At 38.1% G+C, this 19061-nt stretch overlaps 1 pseudogene; it reads right to left on the reverse strand.

The window, feature by feature from the left end:
• Positions 1–17315: 17315 nt before the first annotated feature.
• On the reverse strand, positions 17316–18129 carry LOC122728966 (annotated as a pseudogene).
• Between the last annotated feature and the right edge of the window lie 932 nt (positions 18130–19061).

Below are 19061 nucleotides of genomic sequence, written 5' to 3' on the forward strand. Positions count from 1 at the left end.
CTAACCCTGTCAGTCACTCTATTTTACTTGATACTCTCTTCTCTTCAGGTTTTCAAGACATTTCTTGGTTCTACTTTTAACTCTCTGACCATTCCTTCTCAGTCTCCTTTAATAGAACTTCATCCAAGTCACTTTCCCTGACCATGAGTATCCCCCAAGGTTCTCTTCTGGGCTCTCTTTTCTTCTTCCTCTAAATTACTTAAATTGGTTATCTCATCTTATCTTATCTATGCTGATGATTCTCAAATCTACTTATCAGGCTATAAACTTGCTGCTGACCTCTAGTTTCCAATTTCCACCTATCTATTGGATCTCTTAAATAGATGTCTTATAACACTCAACTCATTGTCTTCCCTTCTCCCCTAATACCCCATCCTAGTGCCAAATCCCCTATTACTGCAAAGGATATCACCATCCACTAATTCTCCTGGCTCATAACCCAACTGTCATCTCTGACTACTCAAGCTTTTTTACTCTCTAGATCCAATCTGTTGGCAAAGCCTGTTAATTTGACCTTTGTATCATCTCTCAAATATATCCCTTCTCCCCTCTGATTATGGCAACAACTTGGTAGAAGCCCTTAACTTCTAACACCTGGAATTAGTGCAGTAGCCTAAAGTTTGGTCAGTTTGCCACAAGTGTGTCCCTACTCTAGTCTGTCTTTCACCAAAATGATTTTCCTAAAGCACAGATCTTTCCATGTCACCCCACCATCTTACTCTGTATACTCCAGTTGCTCCCTCTCACCTCCAGAATAGAAGAAATAAAATCTTCTCTTTAAGCTTTAAAGTCTTTTTTTTGAGTCACCCCACCCTTACCTTTCTAGTCTTTTTACATCTATACACATTATTCCCACATCCCTCCTTTGTGTTCTCTGTTATTTTTCCAAAGGATGCTTGATATCCAGTGTCATAAAAATGTGATCCATTGATACTGGCTTATTTTCTCTTTCTTGAACAGGATACTCTATCTTCCACCTCTAGTCCTTTTTCTGGGTATCCACTTTGCACAGAATATACTCCCTCCTCATATCTTTGCTTCCTGGATCTCCTTAAGTCCTAATTAAAATCCTACAATCTACAAGAAGCCCTTCCCAATTCAATAAACACGTATTAAGTACCCGGTTTGTGCCAGAAACTCTGGTAACTGCTATGAATAAAAATAAGAAAAAGCAACAGTTCATAACCTCAGTGATCTTTCAATTTAATGGAACAAGCCAACATACAAAAAGAAGCTTAAAACTTTGGGTATCAATCACAAGGGAGTAAATGGAGTGTCAGAGGTTGAAATGTGAATTGTGTTCCAAGGAATACAAGCCAGGCATATGTGCTGATGGAAAACAGAGTAACCTGAAAGGTTGTGAGCCCACTATAAAGGATAGATTTCAAAAAAGATTAATACTCTACCCATCAAAGGGGAGAAGCAACTGAGAATGAATTAAAAAGTTATTGAGTAATGCCTATCCATCAAGTTTCAAAAAAAAAAAAAAGGAAAAGAAAGCAGGAGTCATTGATTTGTTGTTGTTGTTGTTAATTTTCAGAGGAGAATAGAAATAAAGCCAAAATTGATAAAAAGGAAGCTTAACAATAAAAACATGTTTCATATAATAATTGTTTTCCTTTTGTACAATCCTCTTTTTTTGTTAATCTTGTATGTTCATTTTGTTAAGTATTTCTTAACTCTGTAATTAAAAAAAAAGAAAGAGAAGAAGTGAGAAGAAATGAGTCAGGGAAGAAGCTTGGAGAATACCAATTCAAAGAGCACAGCACTTGGATAGTGATCCATAGAATTACCTAGAAAGGAGATCAATAAGTTTTATGCAATAGGTAAAAAAAGAATCAGGAAAGAGGAATTTCAGGAAACCCCATGGAGGGAAAAGAATGAGAGTTTTAAGAGTTAGAATTTAATCAAGTGCAAAACACCATAATCTTTATGTGAACATGAATAATCCTCAATACAGGGAGCTCTCTCTAGAAATAAAAATAATAACATGTTTTTGGCTGTGGAGTTAAGTCCTAGGGAGCTGCCTGAAGCTCAGAGATAAGGGTTCAGAATCAGACCCAGGCACACCACTAACAGAGGTCAGAGAATGTTTTTCACTCCACATATTGCTAACTCCAGTCTGGTCTCTCTCTCCACAAGACCATGCTGTTCCTACAATTGCTTTCATGGGGCTATAGGAGGTATTCAGGAAGCACTAACTCCCCTGTGTGAGGGATTGACAAACTCATTTCAGGACTGCTCATCCATGTTTGGTGTCCACCTTCACCCATCTTTTACCTGCAACTCCAAGAAATTGTTGCATGCACTCTGGCCATGCCATGGTAAAACTATCTCAGCAGATGGTTTAACCAAGTTGAGGATAAGTGACAGGGCTCAAACCCATCTGCGAGTTAGGAGGATGTCTACCCCAAACATGTATAGATTTCTTCTGGCAGAATGGGTAGATGACAGCAAATTGTTACAGAGTCTAGTAGGGTGGCTGAAGTAGGTACTGTAGAACACTTAGAGCTTGATCAGACATGAAAGATTTCAAGGTCATCAACTGCATTCTAGACCATCATCAGTCCCTTAATATTTATTTTGCCACTGGATATATATACCTCTGGAAGAGAGCATGAGGCTGATGCCTTTTTGCAACTCTGTATCATTTAAATATGATTAACATGAAAATCAAGGCATCACCTTGTGATGTCATTAGTCTTATTTGTGAAAGAATTAGGAAGGGCAGCTAGGTGGTATAGTGGACAACTTAGAAAGTATGGAAAGTTTAGTAATTCATGTATCAGTGAAATGGTTAATGAATATATAAACCATTTGGGCTTATTGGAGCTGCCCTACTTCCCAGAGAAGCTGTATGAAAATCTTGATTAACAAATCAAAAGTATATTGATGGACCTTCCAAGAAAACATCCCTCTCTATAAGGACATCTCCTGATTCATAATCCCTTGTCGTAGTGTTTGCTTTCAAGTTTGTACTGTCGAATTGATTTGTATTCTGTTAAAGGAACTCTCAGAGACTAACTACTCTTACAATGAGTTTGATATAGGCCCTGTAGAGAATATATGTACAACAGGAGGAGAGACAGGTACATGTAAGTCTATGGTTTGCTTATGATGGCAACTATATAGACCACAATTGCTGGACACAGTCCAGTTTCTTCCTCTCTCCCTTCTAAAAGTTTTCTTTTTCTTTCACTAAGTCTGATGGCATGGTCAGAATCCATCCACCTGTGGCCTAGCACAATTACTGGATGTCTTGAAACCATGTGATGTGGTATGATAACCTTTCAATAACATTTTCAGGTGTCATGAATACATTACTAAATTTGACTTTGATCCAGACACATGGTGGTAAGAAGTGTTATAGATTCCATAACTACCTCAACCCTCTATTATATAAAGGAGGGAATGTAATGGAATGTATTAAATTTGATCAGTGACAATGCTATGCTAAGGTTTAGTAAAAAAAATCCAGCAATTCAAACAGTTCAAGAAGAAGGATCCAGCTTTCCAGACCAGAATCCAGCTTCCTCCTGATGACATCTTACCACTCCAAGAAGACAAGATAACTGAGAAAAGACTTCCAAAGACTTAATTATTTTTTACTGTTTCATCAAGGAACACCTGTTCCTAGAAGAAACAAAGGGGGGAATGTGATGAAATAATGGGATTTAGCAGATACTCAAAGACCCACCTGGAGATTAATCAAGACTGATTGAATCAAGTGAGAGTAATTGACTGCTGATTAAGCCTACTTTGAGTTAATTGGATTGTAATCACACCTGGCTATCCCTTAAGAAGGTATTGTTCTCAGAAACTAGACTGTGAACTCAACTTGAGAACACCTTCATAGACAATGGATTTGGATGACGCCAACCAATCACCTTGAAGCAGTGTGTAAGGACCGCCTCTGTTCCAGATCTATAAAAAAGCTTCCACAAACAGCTTGCTAAGGAATGCTGATTAAAACAGGCTGGTGAAGGAGTTCCTGATTAAGACAGGCTCATTGAGGAGTTCCTGATTAAAGCAGGCTTGTGGAGGAGGACTTTAGGAAGAACCCAACCAAGCTGGAACTCTAGGCTAGGTAGGACTTCTTTTTCATAACCTTCTGAACTCTTTGTAAATATCTGTATGTTCTAATAAATGTTTAATGCCCAAAGCCTGGTACTGAAGCCTTTTACGTTTTGGCGACCACAATTGAGATTTTAAACATCACAGAACTAAGAATATCAGGAACCAATTCAGACCTGATTGCCTTACTAACAAAGGCATAAAATTTGGGTGCTTAAGGACTATAACAACCCCCAGTGAGTACTTTGGGTGAAGAAAAAGAAACTTTAAAAACATATGCTTCAATCTGTATTTGGACACCATCAGTTCTTTCTTTAGAGATGTATCATTTTTTTATAAGTCCTTCAGAGTTGTCTTGAATCATTACTTTGCTAAGAATAGCCAAGTCATTCACAGCTAATCATCTTATAATATGGCTGTTACTTTGTATACAGTACATCTCACTTTGCATCAGCTCATGTAAGTCTTTCTGGGTTTCTCTGAGAGCATTCTACTCATCATTTCTTACAGCACAATAGTGTTCCATCACAATCTCATCCCACAATTTATTCAGTCATTCCTCAATTAATGGGCATCTCCTCAGTTTCAAATTGACTTTGAGTTTTTCTTGATGAAAAGACCCAATCTGCATGGAAAATTTGCCTTTCAAATAGAAGACTTCAGAGAAGCACAAAAATTTAAACAAGAAAAGAAATTCATAAGGGATTTAATAAAGTTAAATGATTTATATTCCTAAAAAAAGATGCTTGTAACTCATCAGAACTTTCTCATTATTATGGCAGTTAGAAGGAGTATATAAAGACAGGGGGGAAAGTTATGAATTGAATATGACAGGATGATATCTTTTTAAAAACAAGATTAAGGAGTAAGACCAAACTGTACTAGAAGAAAGGGAAAGGGAGATTTAGAATGGAGTAAACTATCTTACATAAAATAGGCAAGAAAAAGCTTTTCCATTAGGAGAGAAGACAGGCAAGGTAAGGGGTGGTGAGAGAACCTTAGTTGCATGGCTGAAAGAGGAATAATATACACATTCAATTGGGTATAGAAAGCTGTCTTACTCTATGGGAAAGTAGGAAAGGAATAACTAAAAAGGGGGGAGGGTGATAGAAGGGAGGGCAGATTGGTGGTGGGGCTAGTAAGAAGCAAAACATTTTTGAGGAGGGATAGGGTGAAAGCAGAGAGGGGGAGGGGGAGAGCGAGAGGAGAGAGGAGAGGAGAGGAGAGGAGAGGAGAGGAGAGGAGAGGAGAGGAGAGGAGAGGAGAGGAGAGGAGAGGAGAGGAGAGGAGAGGAGAGGAGAGGAGAGGAGAGGAGAAGAGAAGAGAAGAGAAGAGAAGAGAAGAGAAGAGAAGAGAAGAGAAGAGAAGAGAAGAGAAGAGAAGAGAAGAGAAGAGAAGAGAAGAGAAGAGAAGAGAAGAGAATAAATAGGGGAGGAAGGGAAAGGATGGAGTGAAATAGAGTTAGCAAAATTAGTGAAAAATTTAGTGAAAAAAATTGAAGAAAGTTTCTCTGACAAAACCCTCATTTCTCAAATATAGAGAGAACTGAGTCAAATTTATAAAAATAAGAGCCATTCTTCAATTGAAAAATGAGCAAAATATATGAACAGTTTCCAGATGAAGTAATCAATGTTATTTATAGCTATATGAAAAAATGTTTTAACTCACTATTCATTGGAGTTATGCAAATTAAAATAATTATGAGGTACTAATTCATAACTGTTAGATTGGCTAATAGGGCAGAAAAGGAAAATAACACATGGAGCAAGGGACATGGGGAAAATGAGTGCATTGTTGGTGGAGTTGTGAATTGATTCAACCATTCTGGGCAACAATTTGGAATTATGCCCAAAGGGCCATAAAACCATACATATCCTTTGACCTAGAAATACTACTACTAAATCCGTAACAAAAAAAAGTTTTGTTTTGTTTTTTTTAATACAGGAAAATGACAAATATGTACAAAATTATTTATAGCAGCTCTTTTCTGGTGGCAAAGACTTAGAAATTGAGGGAATGCCCATGAATTGGGGAATGGCTGAAAAAATTGTGGTATGTGATTATGATGGAATACTACTGTGCTATAAGAAAAGAGGACCAGGATCCTCTCAGAAAAAAACATGGAAAGAACTACATGAGCTTAGCTAAGTAAAATGTACTGTGTACAAAGTAACAGCAATACTGTAAGATGATCAGCTCTGAATTACAGCTATTTTCAGCAATATAATGATCCAAGACAACTCTGAAGGTCTGATGATGAAAAATAGTATCCACACTCAGAGAAAGAACAGATGTTGTCTGAACAGAGACTGAGGTATTATTTTTTTACTTTCTTGAATTTTTTTTTTTGGCCTATGTTTTCTTTCACAAGCTAACTAATGTGCCAATGTTTCATAGGACTACATATGTATAACCTGTATCCAATTGCTTGCCTGTTCTATAGGGGTGAAACTGGGAGGAGAGGAGAGAAGAGAGATTTTGGAACAAGATTTTAAAATGAATGTTAAAATTATTTTTACATGTAAATGGGGAAAATAAAATATTAAATATAAATAAATATTTTAAAAATAAATATAAAATTAAGAGAAAATAACTAAGCCTAAAAACAGGAAAAGAGAAAAACTGAAGGACTAACAAAATTATTTTCATTGTTACATTGATTCCTCCATTCCACCTTATTTGTCTCCAGTTAAATATTCCTATAGAATAATTCCAGATTCCCAATGCAAGGAAGGTAAATGTTGAACTTTGAGATCCTACTCATTGTTATGAGATTTTTGACTGTACTAACTAAAGTAAAACAGTAGAGAAACAATGGAGAGAACAAATATGTAGGTTATAAGGAAGAATTTATGAAGTTTCCCTTAGAAACTAGAATCAAAGACATTTTTTTTTCTACCAGAGAGCAGTTTTGTGGAGAATGAGCATTATGGGAAATAGGATATAGGATTCTTATGAATTTAAAACATTTCTGGTAATAAGGAGCAGTAGGATTGCCTTCATAATTAAGTAGCTTCAGAGAATTCTGGACAGAGACATTATCCCATAAGATTACATAATTAATCACATGGATAGTTTGGGAAATAACTACAGATTCCCATTTGGCTACCTTCCTTCTTTATCTTAGGTATTTAGCTTGCCAAGAATTTTTTTTTCTGGTCTCTTTGGGCACTATCCCCTAAGCTACTATTTATAACTTGGGCTAAAGTTGATTAGGTTGTATATTCCTTAGTGCCTTATGAACCTTCCTCTCCATGACACCTTGGCCTTGTTCAGTGAATTAATCCTCCTGAGCAGGTCTCAGTCACAGTAGAGAAGGCATCTTCTTTATTTCTAGAAAGGTATAGTCAGCATTGAAAGTTTTGAAGAACCTTATATTCTCCATAGAGTTGTGTGAGATATTTCTGGGAGCTTAAATATGTAATATGTCTCAATCAAAAAGACAATGTAATATTTGAATAGATAGGTAGAAAATGGGTCCAGACTTGCCCCATTGGCTGACAATAAATAGAAGTCTGAAACAGTGTCTGAGGGAGCATGCATTTGTGTGAGTGGTAGTAGGCAAGCCTGGCCACATGGGCAGCATTAACTTATTATTTCTCTGTTTTTAGACAAACTATGTAGGGGTTTTTTTCATTAAATTTTTAGCAGTAAGTGATCAAAGATTGTCAAAAAATTAAGTATTTTTAAAAAATTTAATATCCAATTTTTTTTCTTTCCTTTGGAATTATAACAAAACTCTGTGTGTGTGTGTCTGTGTGTCTGCATATATGTGGTCCTTCTTAAACAAAGCCACATATGTTGACATGTCCTCACAAAGGCAATTTTATTCATGGGAATCACAGAAGAAAAATGAATTATGACTTCCAATTTGACATTTCATTCTCAACAAATGATTTATTAATTCTATCCTATGTAGGAATAATGTTGGAACTTAGCATTATTTGTCATTTACTCCAAAAGATCATCAACTTAAAAGTGGAAAGCCCTCAGAGATCATCAAGGTTAATCCTCCTAATTTTTTAATTGAGAAAACTTGGACTGGAATCTACTGTAGGTCAATCTATAGAAAAAGGGTGTATTATATAGTACAAAAAGCCCTAGATTTGGATTCAAAAGAGCTGTTTGCATCCAGATCTCTTTCTTACTATGCTTACTATTTTTGTGACTTTGATCAAATCTCTTCAACGTCTCTGATATTTTTGTATTTGTAAAATGAAGAGTGAGATCAGAGGCTCTGTAAGGCCTTTTCAAACTTTAAGACCTATTGTCTAAAGCCCCACACTAGCAAATATTTTAATTCCTTTTCTAAAGAATTTCAATGGAAATTCTTAGGGACTTGTCCTCCCTTCTTTCCTCCCCTACCTCACATAGAAATGAATTATGTGTTTTTTCAACATAAGTTGTGGGGAAAATAAACTATCTTTATAGAAATTCATATTATAGTGAACTTACCTAGAGTGCTTGTCATTATACAGAAAGATGCTTGTACTCCAATTGTTTTGTATTTTTTAAAAAGCAAGTAACATAGGGGAAAGTAATAGTTATTGAAAGTCATAAAGGCTATTCCTAATACAAGCTTCAGGACATTCTGCCAAGAGTCCAACAAATAGTCTCAACTTTGCTTCACACATAGCTTTACTAAGCTTCCTAGAGCTTAGCCAGATATTACTTTTTGGTTTGCCTAACTCCTTTTTTTATACCATTCATAGAAATATAGGATAGATGATGAGAAGATTGACAATTGATGATAAGATAACAGGAGATTAACAGTGTAAATTATAAGAGATATGTCATTAACTTCATGGTTACAGTATAGTAGAGATTTTTGGTCAATATACAACTCTAAAATGCAATAATGCATGATAAGCACACCAAAGGTGCACAAAATGCTCTTAGCCTAGAGACAGAGAAGTTTGTTACTAACTAGAGACCCATTTTATAGACAAGTAAGCAGAGGCAGACATAAAATCGACATCATGAATTGGGTCAGGATGGAGGAATGAGAGAATAGGTTATGTCATAGATGAAGAAGGAGGATTGTAAGCAAAGTGAAAAGTTTGTGGGATATACTGAAGTATATGGTAAATTGTTCTAGGTTGGCTACAGAGCATAATGAGTAAATGATTGGTGGACAATTATAGGTGACCTTAAATAATAGCTTAAAAAGAAAAAGAAAGTTCTCATTTCATTTGGAGGCATATGGTCCTTAATCATATTCTACCCTGTACTTTATTTGGGTACATATTTTCCCAAGTCTGTTAAACTCCTTAAAATCATCAACCACATCTTACTTATCTTTGAGACTGAAATGGGGCTTAGGATAAGTCAGAAGAAGATTCTCCTGGGAGAAACAAAACCAAAGACAGACATATGGAGGAATCAAGGGACTTATTAAAGTTTATATTGACCAATTAGATATCAGTACAGACACACCTAAGAAATAAGGGGAGATAAAATTCTATAGCAGAAAAGTCACTTAGGTGTGGCTACTACCACCTATTTGGTGTTTGTTAACTTTGTAATTTAAAAAGGTTAAAAAAAAATAGAAAAAAACCAGGACTGAGGCTTGGAGATTACCAATACAAAGAACACAGCATTTGGATTGTGATTACGTACAAATGTGGTCAGTAAGATTAGTGCAACAGATAGAAAAAGAATTAGGAAAGAGGAATTTCAGGAGACCCCATGGATGAGAGAGAATGAGGGTTTGAAAAGTTAGAATTTAATGCAAGTGCAATATGTCATGATGTTTATGTGAATGTAAATAATTCTCAACACTGGAAACTCCCTCTAGGAATAAAGATCATTCATGAACCATTTTCAGCTTTGGAGTTGAGTCCTAGGGAGATGCCTGAGGCACAGAGAGCAGGGTTCTGAGTCAGGCCCAGGAACACCACTAACTTAGGTTAGGGAGTGTCTTTGAGTCTACACATTCCTAACTCCAGTCTAATCCCTCTCTCTATTACTCCATGATGTTCCTACTATTGCTTTCATGGGGTATAGGGGCATTCAGGGAGGACTAGAACCTGTGGTGTGAAGCCTTGCCAAGCTCTTTTCAGGGCTGCTCATCCACCTTTGGTGTCCACCATCACCCAGTTCTCACCAGTAGCTCCAAGAAGTAGTAATATGCACTGTGGTCATATTATGGTAAAACCCATATCAACAGATGGGTTAAACTACATTGACATGCCTCAAACCCATCTATGATTTAGGGGCATGTCTACCCAAAGCATGTGAAGATTGCACCTCACAGATCAGAATAACTTTTACCAATGGCTATAAAGGTGGCTGAAGCTGGTGTTGCGGAACACTTAGAGCTTTGTCAGACATGTTAGATACAATTGTCAATCTCTTCATTTTTGTCTTACCACTGGACATTGATGACTCTGGAAGAGAGATAGACCATGATACCTCTCTGTAACTCTATGTCATTTAAATCCAATGCCCACAAAAGTCAAGATGACACCTTGTGAAGTCCTTAGTCCTCTTCAAAACAAAATGAAGGACTAACAATGTTACTATCACTATTATGATATTGATTCTTCCATTCTGTCTTATTTGTCTCTAGTTAAACAGTGCTCTATGGAATGGGGCTTAGGTCATATCAAGGAGTCAAGGGACTCTCAGTTTAGCTTGGCCAACCAAATATCAGGAGGGACACATCTAAGAAGTAAGGGGAAATAAAATTCTGTAGCATGAAAGTCAGTTAGGTTTGGCTATTACTTGAGCTAAGAAACAGAAGATTCCAGAAGTCGGCAGTATTATTCCATCCTCCCCCCCCCCCCAAAAAAAAATCCCCTGACACTCAGGAATCTTTCCCCATTCCACCCCCAAAAGGGACTTTCCATTTTTAGGCAGTCACCCCATCTATCCTCTATAATATTTTTGCCTTCTTACTGTGTGTAGAAGATGTTTCTAAGCCATCCCCTCCCCTTGAAGCTATCTTCAATTTCCCTCTAGGTCACTTCCTCTAGCACATAAAAAACAAACATATTAATTCTAATTGGATTGTGGGTGATAGTGTAATTCTTTACAGCGATTCGTAAGAACCCCTGGAATGAACTTCCCCCACGACATATATCTAAGTTTGCAAAAGGCCACATAGCGATCATAGGACATGGCTGCTAGAATGTCAAATTCAGTTACTCCCAAAAGAATGACAAAAAAAACAACTGAACCATACAGCTATTATAATGAATAGTCTTGTCCTTAATGATAATGGTGCCCCTTGGAAAATTCCCTTTCACTGAGGCCCCTTTTTCAAGTCTGGCAGATTGACTTTATTCAGCTTCCACCCTCTTACAGTTATAAGTTTGTATTAATTATGGATTACATGTTCTTCCACTGGGTAGAAATTTTCCCTTTTGTAAAAAAATAATGGGTTTTGCCAATGCCCAAAGGCCCCAGCTTGAATGGATTGATTGGATTGATAATACCTGTCATTTGTAGCTAATAATCTTACAACACTGCTGTTTTTTGTATACAGTATATTTCACTTTGCATCAGCTCATGTAAGTCTTTCCAGGTTTTTCTGATATCGTTCTGTTCATCACTTCTTATACTACAATGATCCACCATAGTCTCATCCCACAATTTGTTCAGCCATTCCCCAATTGATAGGCATCTCCTAAATTTCAAATTGAACTTTTTGTTTTTCATCTCTTTTTGGATACTGACCTAGTAGTGGTATTACTAGGTCAAACACTATGCATGGTTTTATAGCCCTTTGACCATAGTTCTAAATTGCTCTACAGAATGTTTGAATCAGTTTACAACTTCACCATGAGTGCATTAATGTCTTTTTTTATCCACTGGGGAAATTGATATTTGTCATTTTCCTTTGCTGTCCTATTATCCAATTCATTAGGTATGAGGTAGGACCCAGAATTGTTTTGACCTGCATCTCTCCAATTAATAATGAGTTGGAGCATTTTTTTTTCAAATGACTATAGGTAGCTTTGAGTATTTCATCTCAAAACTTCATATCTTTTGATCATTTATCAATTGGGGAATGGCTCTTATTTTAACAAATTTGACGCAGTTCTCTATGTGTTTGGGAGATGAGGCCTGTCAGACTTGCTTCAATTTTTGTTTTTCACAGTGATTATTGCTGTATTTCCCTCCATCCTATTCCCTCCCCATGACATTTACTCTATTTTCTATCTTCAATCAACCTGTCCCTACTCAGAAGTCTTTTGTTTCAGACTGCCCCCTCTCCCAATCTACCTTCCCTTCTATCGCCCCTGTATCCCTTTCCTCTCCTACTTTCCTGCAAGGTAAGATCCATTACTATGCCCAATTGAGTATGGATATTATTCTGTCTTTGAGCCAATTCTGATGAGAGTAAGGTTCACTCACTCCCTGACACCTCCCCCATCTTCCCTTCCACTGGATAATCATTTTTCTTGTTTCTTTTACGTGAGATACTTTACCCCATGTCACCTCTCCCTTTCAATTTCTCCAAGTACATTCTTCCCACCCCTTAATTTTATTTTTTTTAAGATATTATCCCTTCATATTCCACTGACACCTTTGTCTTCTGTCTAAATATACTACACCCAGCTGCCCTAATAATGAGACAGTTCTTATGAGTTACAAGTATCATCTTCCCATGTGGGAATGTAAACAGTTTGACCTTTTTAATATCCCTTATGATTTCTTTGTCCTGTTTACCTTTTTATGCTTCTCTAAGGTTTGTATTTGAAACTCAAATTTTCTACTCAGCTCAGGTCTTTTTAATCAAGGACACCTAAAAGTCATCTATTTCATTTAATTCCCATTTTTCCCCCTGAAGGATTATACACAGTTTTGCGGGGTATGTGATTCTTGGTTGTAATCCCAATTCCTTTGCCCTCAGGAATATCATATCCAAGCCCTCCAATCCCTTAATGTAGAAGCTGCTAGATCTTGTGTTATCCTGACTGTGCTTCCACAATACTTGAATTGTTTCTTTCTAGCTACTTGTAATATTTTCTCCTTGACCTGAGAGCTCTGGAATTTGGCTATAATATTCCTGGAAGTTTTCATTTTGGGATCTCTTTCAGGAAGTGATAGGTAGATTATTTCAATTTCTATTTTACCTTCCGGTTCTACAATATCAGGGCAATTTTCCCTGACAATTTCTTGGAAGATGATTTTTTTTTTTATCATGGCTTTCAGGTAGTACAATAATTTTCAAATTATCTCTCCTGGATCTATTTTCCAAGTTAGTTGTGTTTCCAAGGAGATATTTCACATTGCCTTCTATGTTTTCATCCTTTTTGTTTTGCTTTATTGTTTCTTGATTTCTCATAAAGTCATTAGCTCCCACTTGCTCAATCCTAATTTTTAAGGAATTATTTTCTTTCTTTTTTTCTTTCTCTTTTTGTTTGTTTTGTTTTGTTTTGTGTTCTTTTGCAGGGCAATGAGGGTTAAGTGACTTGCCCAGGGTCACACAGCTAGTAAGTGTCAAGTGTCTGAGGCCGGATTTGAACTCAGGTACTCCTGAATCCAGGGCTGGTGCTTTATCCACTATGCCACCTAGCTGCCCCCAGGAATTATTTTCTTCAGAAAGTTTTTGTACCTCTTTTACCATTTGACTCAGTCTGTTTTTTTTAAGGTGTTACTTTCTTCAGTATTTTTTTTTTGTTTCTCCTTTACCAAGCTGTTGGCTTTTTTTCATGATTTTCTTGCATCACTCTCATTTCTCTTTCCATTTTTCCCTCTACCTCTCTTACTTTATTTTCAAAGTCCTTTTTGAACACTTCTGTGGCCTAAGACCAATTCATAATTTTCTTGGAAGGTTTGGATGTAGGAGTTTTGACTTTGTTATCTTCTTCTGAGGGTGCATTTTGATCTTCCTTGTCACCATAGAAACTTTCTAGGGTCAGCATTTTTTTACTATTTGCTCATTTTACCAGCCTCTTTCTTGACTTTTTACTCTTTTTTTAAAGTGGGGCACTGCTTCCAGGGTGGAGGGTGCATTGTCCCAAGCTTCAGGGGGTTTGAGCAGCTGTTCTCTGCTCAAAAAATTCTCCTAGGAATTTTTAAGTCATTAGTTCTTCTAAGGTGGTATGATGTAAGGAGAGGTATGTTCACTACTCTTCTAGCCTGTGCTCTGGTCTGCAAGCAATCACAAAACTACTTTTCTGCACTAGAACTATGAACATAATCCTGCTCCAATGTGGCTTCAAGTTCTTGTGTGCTTGTGCTCTTCCCCTACCTGGGATTGCCACCCAGGACTGTGACCTGGATATGAGTATGGGCAAAACAACAGAGTCCTGCCTCAGTGCTAGGAAGGAGACCCTTATAATCTCCTTCTGGCCAATTGTTCACTGCCCTTACAGTCTGTGGGCTGAGTTCCAGAAGTATTTGCTGTTGCAGCTGATTCAGAAGCTCCAAGGCATGCTCCTAGTTTGCTGTAGCTGTGGTTGTGGCTGTGTCTGCACCAGGGTGGGGTCTGTGATGGCATGGCCTCCACTGTACTGAGCTCTACTAACACCCTGGTATAATAGACCTTTTCTGCTGACCTTCTAAGTTGTCTTTGGATCAAAAATGATTTCACCCTGTCCTTTTGTGGGTTCTGCTGCTCCAGGAATTGTCCTATGGCATTATTTGAAGGTATTTGGAGAGATCTTGAGTTCAGGCAAGTCACTGCCTTTCTTCCACCATCTTGGCTCAGCATCTGCTCAAAAGTAGATCTAGTTAAAAGTGATAAAGAAGGAAACTATATATTGCTGAAAGTTACCATAGACAATGAAGTGATATCAATACTTAATATATATACACCAAATGTTATAGCATCTAAATTTTTGAAGGAGAAGTTGAATAAGTTGCAGGAGGAAATAGATAATAAAACTATCCTGGTGGGAGATCTTAATGTTTTCCCCTCAGAACTGGATAAATTCAACCAAAAAAATCACTGAGAAAGAAGTTAAGTAAATGAATAAAACTTTTGAAAAGTTAGTTATGATACATCTCTGGAGAAAACTGAATGGGAATAGAAATGAATATACCTTCTCAGCAGTACATGGGACCTACACGAAAACTGACCATGTATTAGGGCATAAACACCTTACAACCAGATGCAGAAAAGCAGCAATAGTAAACACATACTTTTCAGATCATAATGGAATAAAAATTATATTAAATAATGGACAATTGAAAGAGAGATTAAAAATCAATTGGAAATTAAATAATCTGATCCTAAAAAAATAAGTGAGTCAAGAATAAATAATAGAAACAATTGATGATTTCATTAAAGAAAATGACAATGATGAGACAACATATCAAAATTTATGGGATACAGTCAAAGGGATACTTTGGGGAAAATTTATATCCCTAACTGTTTACATCAATAAAATAGAGAAAAAGCAGATCAATCAATTGGGCATGCTATTAAAACAACTAGAAAATGAACAAATTAAAAATCCCCAACTAAACGCAAAATTGGAAAACCTAAAAATAAAAAGAGAGATTAATAAAATTGAATGTAAGAAAACCATTGAATTAATAAATAGAACTAGAAGCTGGTTTTACAAAAAAACCAATAAAATAGATAAACCTTTGGTTAATTTGATCATAAAAGGGAAACAAGAAAACCAAATTACTAGTATCAAAAATGAAAAGGGTGAACTCACTAGCAATGAAGAGGAAATTGAGACAATACTTAGAAACTATTTTGCCCAAATATATGCCAATAAATTTGACAATCTAAAAGAAATGGATGAATATCTACAAAAATATAAATTACCCAGATTAACAGAAGATGAAATAAAATATGTAAATAATCCACTTTTAGATAAAGAAATTGAATAAGCTATCAATGAACTTCCTAAGAAAAAATCCTCAGGACCAGATGGATTCACAAGTGAATTCTACCAAACATTTAAAAAGCAATTAATCCCAATACTCTATAAGTTATGTGAAAAAAATGAGTGAAGGAGCCCTACCAAATTCCTTTTATGAGACAAATATGGTGCTTATACCTAAACCAGAAAGAGCCAAAACAGAGAAAGAAAATTATAGACCAATCTCACTAATGAATATTGCTGCAAAAATGTTAAATAAAATACTAGCAAAAAGATTACAGCAATGTATCACAAGAATCAAACAATATGACCAGGCGGGATTTATACCAGAAATGCAGGACTGGTTCAATACTGGGAAAACTATCCATATAATTGACCATATCAATAACAAAAGCAACAGAAATAATATGATTATCTCAATAGATACAGAAAAGGCCTTTGACCTAATACAGCATCCATTCCTATTAAAAACATTAGAGAACATAGGGATAAAAGGAGTCAACCTTAAAATGATAAGTACTATTTATCTAAAACCATCAGCAAGCATTATCTGTAATGGGAATAAGCCAAAAACATTCCCAATACAATCAGGGGTGAAACAAGGATGCCTGTTATCATCTCTGTTATGCAATATTGTACTAGAAATGTTAGCTATAGAAATAAGAGAAGAAAAATAAATTAAAGGAATTACAATAGGTAAAGAGGAAACAAAACTATTACTCTTTGCAGATGATATGATGTTATACTTAGAAAATCCTAGAGAATCAACTAAAAATCTACTTGAAATTATTAGCAACTTTAGCAAAGTTGCACAATACAAAATAAACCCAGATAAATCATCAGTATTTCTACATATTACCAATAATGTACAGCAACAATAGCTAGAAAGAGAAATTCCATTTAATATAACTGTGGCCCTTGGGGGCAGCTAGGTTGCACAGTGGATAAAGCACCTGCCCTGGATTCAGGAGGACCTGAGTTCAAATCCAGCCTCAGATACTTGACACTTACTAGCTGTGTGACCCTGGGCAAGTCACATAACGGCCATTGCCCTACAAAAACAATAAAATAAAATAACTGTGGCCCATATAAAATTCTTGGGAGTCTACCTGCCAAGACTGACAAAGCAACTATATGCTTTAGGAGAAGTCAGAAGCAAACAATTCAAATATTGTGGAGCCAGTCAGGAAAACACAATATTTGGTAGCTTCTATATTAAAGAATCAGAGGGCTTGGAATATGATATTCAGGATGCCAACAGAGCTGGGTTTATAATCAAGAATCACCTAGCAGGCATGACTGACTATAATCCTTCAGGGGGAAAAATAGATATTCAATGAAAGAAAGGACTTTCAGGGATTCTTGATTAAAAGACCAGAACTGAATAGAAAATTTGACTGTCAAATACAAGACTGAAGAGCAACATAAAAAGGTAAAAAGAAAAAGGAAATCATAAGCGATTTCAGCCTGGCGTTCAACTTTTTTTTGTGCCCCGACTACAAATACCATTTTCCCATTGATGTCTTTTCCATTCATTTCTTCAACTGCCTTATTGGCATCCTCATGTTTCTCAAAACTCACAAAACCAAAGCCTTTGGATTTTCCACTAGGGTCAGTCATCACTTTTACACTGAGTTTTACCGTATTTGCTGAAAAGTTCTTTCAAACTTTCATCTTCTATGTCATCACCAAAGTTTTTGATATAAACATTGGTGAATTCCTTAGGTTTGGCACCTACTTCTGCTTCCCGTTCTCTCCTTTATTTGAATCTACCAACAAACACTTTGCGGTCCTTGAGAAGCATGCCGTTCATCTTCTCGATGGCCCTATCTGCAGCATCCTGGGTCTCAAAGTGCACAAATGTGTAGCGTTTAGAACCATTCTCATCACACACCACCTTACAGGACAAAATGTTCCCAAATGCGAAAAAGGTGCCGTTAAGTGCCTTGTTGTCTATGGATTTATCCAGGTTTTTAATGAAAACATTTCCAACTCCTGAATTTCTCAAGGAGGGATCCCGTTGAGACCACATGATGCGGGTGGGTTTGCCTTTAATTACATCAAAGTTCATGGTATCCAGGGCACGGAAGTTGACATAGGCATAGCCCAGGGAGCAGCTGGTGATCATGTCCCTGCAGACCCAGATGGAGAGCACGGTCTGGGTGGGGCTGAACTTCTCGTACAGCATGGCTTCGGTGACATCAGAGTGCAAGTCACCCACATACAAGGAGGCCATGGGTTAACTGCTGGGAGCAGTGTTCATCTCCCCACCCCACCTCCCCAATACCCCAAACCCCACTAGGAGTAACTCTTTCTGGAACCAAGGCAAGGAGAAAAAAAGACGAGACTTTTACAATTTTGGCCGAGGCCAAAATTTATCCAGAGACGAGGGGCGAGACAAAGTCCGAGCCGCCCCGGGGGAGGTCGCGGAGCCTCAAGGAAAGGTGGCTACGCCGTCCCTAGGCTCATGGCCGCATTGGTACGGGGCCCACGGGCAGCCCAGACAAGATGGGGCCCATGATTCCGCCTTCGGCCTCCGACTACGAGCCTCCAAAAGGCGCCCGAGCTTTCCCCCGATTAAAGGGCGTTTCGGGCTCGCGCCCCCTCCCCTTTCCACAAGGACGAGCCCGGCCGAGGGGTTTCCGACGCGAGGCACCCCTGGCAAGCCACAGCCCGAGTATGCTCCGCAGGCGGGCGGTGGCAGTTGTCGCCTTCCCCGCTGGGAGGGAACAGGAGCGGAGGCCGGGGGATGGGGAGGGAGCCGGCTTGGGAGCAGCAGCCGCCCCGGCACACGGGGGAGAAGCCATGTGGGAAGCGTGGCATCCGCCGACATGCGGAAGGAAGGAAGGGAGGGAGGGGGCCGGCAAAAGGCTCAAGGACACTTGGGGGCCGGCGCCAGAAGTAAGAGAGGGAGGAAAGCGGAGGGGGCCTTGGCCGGCCACGTGGTGGGCCTGGCTGGAACAAGGAAGATTACCACGCGGGGACACATGTGGGGGTTAGGCGGGATTGACATGGGAGTACCAGCGACACATGGGGGCGGGGCCAGACACCCGGTACCAGAGCGGGGATAGACTGCGGACAAGACACGCGGGCGGGTGGGCAGAGCGGGGTAAAGGTCTCCTCTCTGGTCGCCCGAGCTCTCTCACCAAGCCCTCGGTGGTAGCGGTCTCTGTGCCCGGGAGTCATCTTCTGCTT

The sequence above is a fragment of the Dromiciops gliroides genome, chromosome 5, assembly GCF_019393635.1.
Source record: "Dromiciops gliroides isolate mDroGli1 chromosome 5, mDroGli1.pri, whole genome shotgun sequence".
NCBI lineage: Eukaryota > Metazoa > Chordata > Mammalia > Microbiotheria > Microbiotheriidae > Dromiciops > Dromiciops gliroides.